Source organism: Bubalus kerabau, chromosome 11, assembly GCF_029407905.1.
Source record: "Bubalus kerabau isolate K-KA32 ecotype Philippines breed swamp buffalo chromosome 11, PCC_UOA_SB_1v2, whole genome shotgun sequence".
NCBI classification, from domain to species: Eukaryota; Metazoa; Chordata; class Mammalia; order Artiodactyla; family Bovidae; genus Bubalus; species Bubalus kerabau.
Window position 1 is genome coordinate 35,917,624 of NC_073634.1, and position 7,589 is coordinate 35,925,212.

The window sequence follows — 7,589 nt, forward strand, 5'->3', positions numbered from 1 at the left end:
AAAGAGACACTGATGTATAGAACAGTCTTTTGGACTCTGTGGGAGAGGGAGAGGGTGGGATGATTTGGGAGAATGGCATTGAAATATGTATAATATCATATATGAAACGAGTCGCCAGTCCAGGTTCGATGCACGATACTGGATGGTTGGGGCTGGTGCACTGGGACGACCCAGAGGGATGGTATGGGGAGGGAGGAGGGAGGAGGGTTCAGGATGGGGAACACATGTATACCTGTGGCAGATTCATTTTGATATATGGCAAAACCAATATAATATTGTAAAGTTAAATTAAATAAAAAAAAAAAAAAGAAAGACTAAGTAACGTGGCCAAGGTTACCCAGTAAATCACTGGTTGAAGTAGGCAAGGAACAGGGACATCTTAACCACACCATCTGCTGCCACTCTCAAACTGAATGGTAGATTCAATTTTAAAAGTTTTAGAGACAGAATGATATTCAGTTCAGTTCAGTTCAGTCACTCAGTTGTGTCCAACTCTTTGCGACCCCATAAGGTGCAGCACACCTGGCCTCCCTATCCATCACCAACTCCCAAAGCCCACCCAAATCCATGTCCATTGAGTCGGTGATGCCATCCAACAATCTCATCCTCTGTCGTCCTCTTCTCCTCCTGCCCTCAATCTTTCTCAGCATCTGGGTCTTTTCCAATGAGTCAACTCTTCACATCAGGTGGCCAAAGTATTGGAGTTTCAGCTTCAACATCAGTCCTTCCAAAGAACACCCAGGATTGATCTCCTTTAGGATGGACTGGTTGGATCTCCTCACAGTCCAAGGGACTCTAAAGAGTCTTCTCCAACACCACAGTTCAAAAGCATCAATTCTTCTGCACTCAGCTTTCTTTATAGTCCAACTCTCATATCCATAAATCACCACTGGAAAAATCATAGCCTTGACTAGACAAACATTTGTTGGCAAAGTAATGTCTCTGCTTTTGAATATGCTGTCTAGGTTGGTCATAACTTTCCTTCCAAGGAGTAAGCATCTTTTAATTTCATGGCTGCAATCACCATCTGCAGTGATTGTGGAACCCAGAAAAATAAAGGCAGCAACTGTTTCCATGGTTTCCCCATCTATTTGCCATGAAGTGATGGGACCAGACGCCATGATCTTTGTTTTCTGAATGTTGAGCTTTAAGCCAACTTTTTCACTCTCCTCTTTCACTTTCATCAAGAGACTCTTTAGTTCTTCACTTTCTGCCATAAGGGTGGTATCATCTGCATATCTGAGGTTATTGATATTTCTCCCAGCAATTTTGATTCCAGCTGTGCTTCCTCCAGCCCAGCGTTTCTCATGATGTACTCTGCATAGAAGTTAAATAAGCAGGGTGACAAGATACAGCCTTGACATACTCCTTTTCCTATTTGGAACCAATCTGTTGTTCCATGTCCAGTTCTAACGATTGTTTCCTGACATGCATATAGGTTTCTCAAGAGGCAAGTCAGGTTGTCTGGTATTCCCATCACTTTCAGAATGTTCCACTGTTTATTGTGATCCACACAGTCAAAGGCTTTGGTATAGTCAATAAAACAGAAATAGATGTTTTTCTGGAACTCTCTTGCTTTTTCAATGATCCAGCGGATGTTGGCAATTTGATCTCTGGTTCCTCTGCCTTTTCTAAATCCAGCTTGAACATCAGGAAGTTCACGGTTCACATATTACTGAAGCCTGGCTTGGAGAATTTTGAGCATTACTTTACTAGCGTGTGAGATGAGTGCAATTGTGCGGTAGTTTGAGCATTCTTTGGCATTGCCTTTCTTTGGGATTGGAATGAAAACGGACCTTTTCCAGTCCTTTGGTCACTGCTGCGTTTTCCAGATTTGCTGGCATATTGAGTGCAGCACTTTCACAGCATCATCTTTTAGGATATGAAATAGCTCAACTGGAATTCCATAACCTCCATTAGCTTTGTTCATAGTGATGCTTCCTAAGGCCCACTTAACTCCACATTCCAGGATGACTGGCTGTAGGTGAGTGATCACATCATCGTGATTATCTGGGTTGTGAAGATCTTTTTTGTACAGTTCTTCTGTGTATTCTTGCCACCTCTTCTTAATATCTTCTGCTTCTGTTAAGTCCATACCATTTCTGTCCTTTATTGAGCCCATCTTGTTCCTTGGTATCTCTAATTTTCTTGAAGAGATCTCTAGTCTTTCCCATTCTATTGTCTTCCTCTATTTCTTTACATTGATCACTGAGGAAGGCTTTCTTATCTCTCCTTGCTATTCTTTGGAACTCTGCATTCAAATGGATATATCTTTCCTTTTCCCCTTTGCTTTCTGCTTCCCTTCTTTTAACAGCTATTTGTAAGGCCTCCTCAGATAGCCATTTTGCTTTTTTGCCTTTCTTTTTAGGCATACTCTTAAGATTATATTAAAATATAATCTTAAGATGAAAGATTTCATCCTAACATCACTGACAATCATTGCTAGCATGTCTCCTCCATCTTGTTAGTAAGCAGAATTAAGATGTGGGTAGATATTGGGAGTGTGACCTGTACTGCCACACCTTGGGACAGGAGACCTTACCAGATCCTGTAGTTCATATTCTACTGTCAACAACTTTTATACAAATTGAAATAATAATGATGACGATAATGACAGATGACAATGACAGAAGTCTACAGTGTTTTAAGGCCAAATTTCTTATATAAACTTCAGGGCCCATATCTGACCAGTCATCATTTTTTATTTATTTAATTTTTGGTGGTTTCCCTAGAGTTTTACTTTAGATTTTAACTATATATTTTTTGTTTGTTTCAACTACTTACCATCAATTAAGAATTCTAAAATTTCACTTTAAATTGGAGTGCTCTTTTCTCATAAGCAGCCACTAAATGTTGAAACATAGGAAAAAAGGAAAAGAGGAGGCGAGGCAGGCAAACCAAAATATTCCTTTACTGCTTGGCTGAGCAGTGTTGAGAGTTCCCAACTCTGCTTTAATGTTTTCCTTATTCCAGCACAACTATTAAAATTCCTATACAAGTGGCTCTTCTAACCACCACCAAAGTAGCTATCCAAGTGCTATTTAGCTAGCCTAAATGAATGTAGATTGCCTTGAAATTAAAAGCAACTTTCAGAGACATAGGGACTTATGTCTGCATTATTGCATGGGTCACAATGGCAAGTTTAGCTTTGAATTCCTAGAGTCTAAGTTTTGACCTGATGGAAATCAAGATATGCCAATAGCAGTGATTATAAAATGATGTCATGATCAGAAAACAAGCTTATATACATAAAAGTGTGATGGAGGAACTGAAGGGAATAGCTGATGACATTGAAATTCCCAAAGAAGATGATGCTTTTTGGCCTCCTCCCAACCAAGTACAGCAGCAGAAGCTTGAAATCATCATTGGAGATGAACACATTTCTTTTCCAAAATCAAAAACTGGTTCCCTTATTAGTGTCAATCAATCCAAGGATCCAGAAAGCTTATGAGTATTTTATCATCTTCCCTGGGACCTGAAGTGTTTGCTCTATGGTCTTATTGGATACACTTCAAGATGAAGCCAATCTAGATTGAATACTGGTGTTGACACCAGTGGATATGAGTAGCTGCTTTCAAGGACCAATATCGGGATAGTTTTGTGTATATAAGGGCAATATTCTTTATAAACTATAAATGATTGTCTTTAATAAATGTGTAACCAAAAAAAGCAGTTTTAACTTAACTTCAAAAGGAAAAAGAAATAAATCTTCAGAATGTCATACTCAACAACTAAAATGCATTGTCAAGGATAGATACTCCCTCATGATGATGTTATGGGATTGGCCCTTTCTCTGTTATATTTACTCTTTCTGGTTATACAATAAGAATACATTTGGAGAAAAAAATAAGACAAAAGAAAATATTCTGATTTAAGAAGAGGGTAAAGGTGGGAGGTGGCAGTGGCACCACGGCATCTGAGGTCTACCTGAAGGTTCTGAGAGATGGGTCTCTTACTTGTGCAAAGCTGGGCCTGGGAAAGCCTTGTTGCTGATGTTGTTCAGCTGCTAAGTTGTGTCTGACTCTTTGTAACCCCATGGACTGCAGCACACCAAGCCTTCCAGTCACTCACCATCTCCTGGAGTTTACCCAAGGTTCATGTCCATTGAATCGAGGATACTAGTGAACCATCTCATTGAATTTATTGTTTTCAAAGCATGTTTAATCGTATTTAAAGAACTGTTTGCATAGCTTTAAATAAATAATAACTTACTACTTGAATATTTACTTATTACTTGAATCAGAGGATGAGATGGCAGGATGGCATCACCGATGCAACGAACATGAATTGGGCAAACTCTGGGACATGGTGAAGAACAGGGAGGCCTGGCATGCTGCAGTCCATGGGGTCACAAAGAGTTGGACTCAACTGGGCGACTGAACAACAACAGCAAAACTTGAATATTTAGTCCATTGAACACTATGATATACATTTACAGTTGTGAATGAATAAATTTGTGTTTTCCCTTGAAAGTGGGACTGCGTTAGCAAAGTGCACCCTCTTAAAGAAAGAATTCTCTAGGGAGGATTTCTAAGAATTTCATCTTCTCCCAAAGGAGGGCTTGAATAGACACTGGGGGAAATAAACTACCAAGTGATAGCAGCAAAACCCAGCTGTTGGTGCAAGTCACTTTGCCTCGAATGGGAAGTAACAAACTCTTGCCAGCAAACATGCAATGGTTGCAATTCTAAGGGCAGAAATAGGGTCCAGCTCACATACCACCTTTTGTAAGTACAGGCTCTTGAAACAGCACATGGTCAGTGCTCCTTGATTGTACAAAGGTATGGAAAAGTGCACATGCTCCCCAGTTTCAATGATGGTTCCAGTATTAGAGAGTGGAAGAATCTCTCCAAAGCTTTCTAACAGCCTTCTTACCCTTATCCAGAAAGCAGAGGAAAAGTAATCATTGAATTCAATGAGACATTTTCCAGATGAAAGATGAACTTAGAATATGAATCACTTAAGCAAAACTTTCTGTAGATGTTGCTTCTCCAGGATGATTAAGAGAAGGCCCATCAGACCTGTTCTGTGGGGTGAAGCAACAAATACTCTGTATCATCCAGCATGGTGCCTAGCAAACAGTAAGAAACAGGAAATAGTTAATAATGAAATCAAAACCAGCTTTCCCACTTCAGAACAGTTACCCTGAGCACAGAAGCTGTTAAAGCACTGGTTTATACAGAGGTTGTTACAATGTTGATTCAGACAAACAGTCCCTTTTAGCTCTGTTAGTCTTAACTCAATTGAATTATTTTATGAAGAAAGCCAAAAACATAAACTCATATAAATTAAAATAGCTAAGTGAATGAGTGAGCGAGACATCATTGCTCAGTTGTTTCTGAGGCGTTGCGACCCCATGGACGGGAGCCTGCCAGGCTTCTCCATCCGTGGAATTCTCCAGGCAAGAATATTGGAGTGGTTGCCATTTCCTTCTCCTAAAATAGGTAAAAGGGCACCCAAATCCTCAAGAAACACCAATTCTTTGGCCTATTTATCATCTCCATTTGTATAATGATTCCTTTGCTCCAAGGTTCACAAAGTTTAGCCTTCTGATGATGTAAATATACCTCACAAGGTATTAACCTCTGCCAATGGATTTAATAAGGTAATTGATTTAGTACTATGATTATTTAACATATGAACATGTGTTCATTGAGAAAACATGATGTCTGGACAACTGACATTGCATTTTTTGCCAAATAACAAGCTGATGTTCATAAAATCTTCCTGGAGAGCACCCAATGCTAACTATAGGATTTCAAACTGCTGATTTGCAGAGATGAATCACAAAGCAATCTACATTGTGTGGCTAATCAGAATTCCCATCCTTACCCGTGCTCTGAAAAAAAGCCTAAATTTTTTATTTGGAAGCCACTGTGAAAAGCTTTCATTAATTTAAATTTCAGAACAGATTTCTCCCCATTATGTGTATTCAACTAAAGGCTTATTAAATACAACGCCATGATAAAAGTGAACAAATAGCAGGTTTTTCCAAGGCATACATTTTGTTTTATTCCAGGATCCAGAGGCATTGAAAATTCAGGGACTACTGCCACACTTAGAAATCTTTCAAAGACTAGAAAGAATTGGTAATAATTTAGTGATTTCTATTCCTCTACAATTTGTTTAAAAACATGTGATATAAATGACTGCCTGTTCCTTAAAACTGCCCCCAAATTAAGCAATATAATAGCTGATACTTAGATGCATTTAATTCTAATTTAAAAACCATCTTTACTTGCTCTTTGAAGAAATACTATTCAACTGAATCCTATTATATCTGACATGGTTTATTTATTACACTTCATCTGAGGAAAAAAAAAGTGCATATCCAAAAAGCATATTTTTTAATCCTGATGTTAACTTACTTGTATGCTTCAAAAGTTTAGAAGTTTAATATTATTTGAACTTGGTGAAAAGTATGTAAAGTTTCTCGCTTCTGCTTTTCATATTTTTGGGGAAAAAAATTATTCCATTAGGGTTTTCAGGATGGCTAAGCTTGTAGAACAAAAATAAGAAGTGGGAATAAAATAAGCCTGAGATGGTATAATTCTCCTGATTTTATATATCTTTACAGGAGAGGAACAGGTTTTGAGGAAATGGCAATGGGAAGTAGACGTGCTGAGCATGTTGAACAGGGAAGGCTCCAGCAAAAACAAATGAGATGCGAGCTGCCCTCCATTAAGGCCAACACAAAAGGAGAAAAGAAAACGACAGAGTCACGACAGCAGACAAATAACTAACCTCTCTCAGTACATCTTGATCTGTAGTCCAGCCTGGCAGTGAAACACCAGGGGCTCCGTCACCCACTTACAAGTCAGTTTCACATGATAGACTGTTGTTATTAGCAGCATTATTATGACCATTTCCAGTTATCTCTACTCTTCTTATCTCCCTCCTGAAGCTGTTATAAGAAGAGATTACTCAAAAAGGGAAGGAAATAAGTACCCAGAAAGGTTAAAGTAGGAAAAACTGCATGTTTTCAGAAAACTTTGTAAAGACTGATGAAGCAGGGGAATAAAAAGAATAAAATGATTATATCATGTTCCATGCAGTCTGACAAGGTAATCCCTAAGTGGGAGAATTTGTTCTCAACTGCAAATTTCTAGCTGTATATAGAGTGTGACTGACAAGCCACAAACATAAATTAGTGAAACCAAAAGGAAGCCATTTGGCAGCTCATTATTTTACCATTTGCTACATTTCAATAAATTCATGATGACAAGTTGAGGTTAGGGGGAATTCCTAAAGGCATTAATATACTGGTTTAATTGAAGAATAAAATAATACTACAGGAGAATAAATGGCTTTAATAAACATATTGAATTAGCATACCATAAAAGGAAAATAGGTGATTCATGCACTGTTCATTTGAGATTTCTTAAATTACAAAAACAAAATTAGCCTCCTCTCTATAAAAAGATAAAGGAAATGCCATTTGGTGTTTTGGTAATCAGGCCTTCTTGCAGGATCATTGATCTTCTGATTAGATATTAATCTTGCTTCTAAGTGATTTTACTATTACAGCATGTTCCTAGCTTAACTTACATATATGCTACTGCTGCTAAGTCGCTTCAGTCATGTCCAAC

At 38.3% G+C, this 7,589-nt stretch overlaps 1 pseudogene; it reads left to right on the plus strand.

Annotated features, from left to right (window-relative positions):
• Positions 1-2,737: 2,737 nt before the first annotated feature.
• Positions 2,738-3,531, plus strand: LOC129623062 (protein mago nashi homolog; annotated as a pseudogene).
• Positions 3,532-7,589: the final 4,058 nt, after the last annotated feature.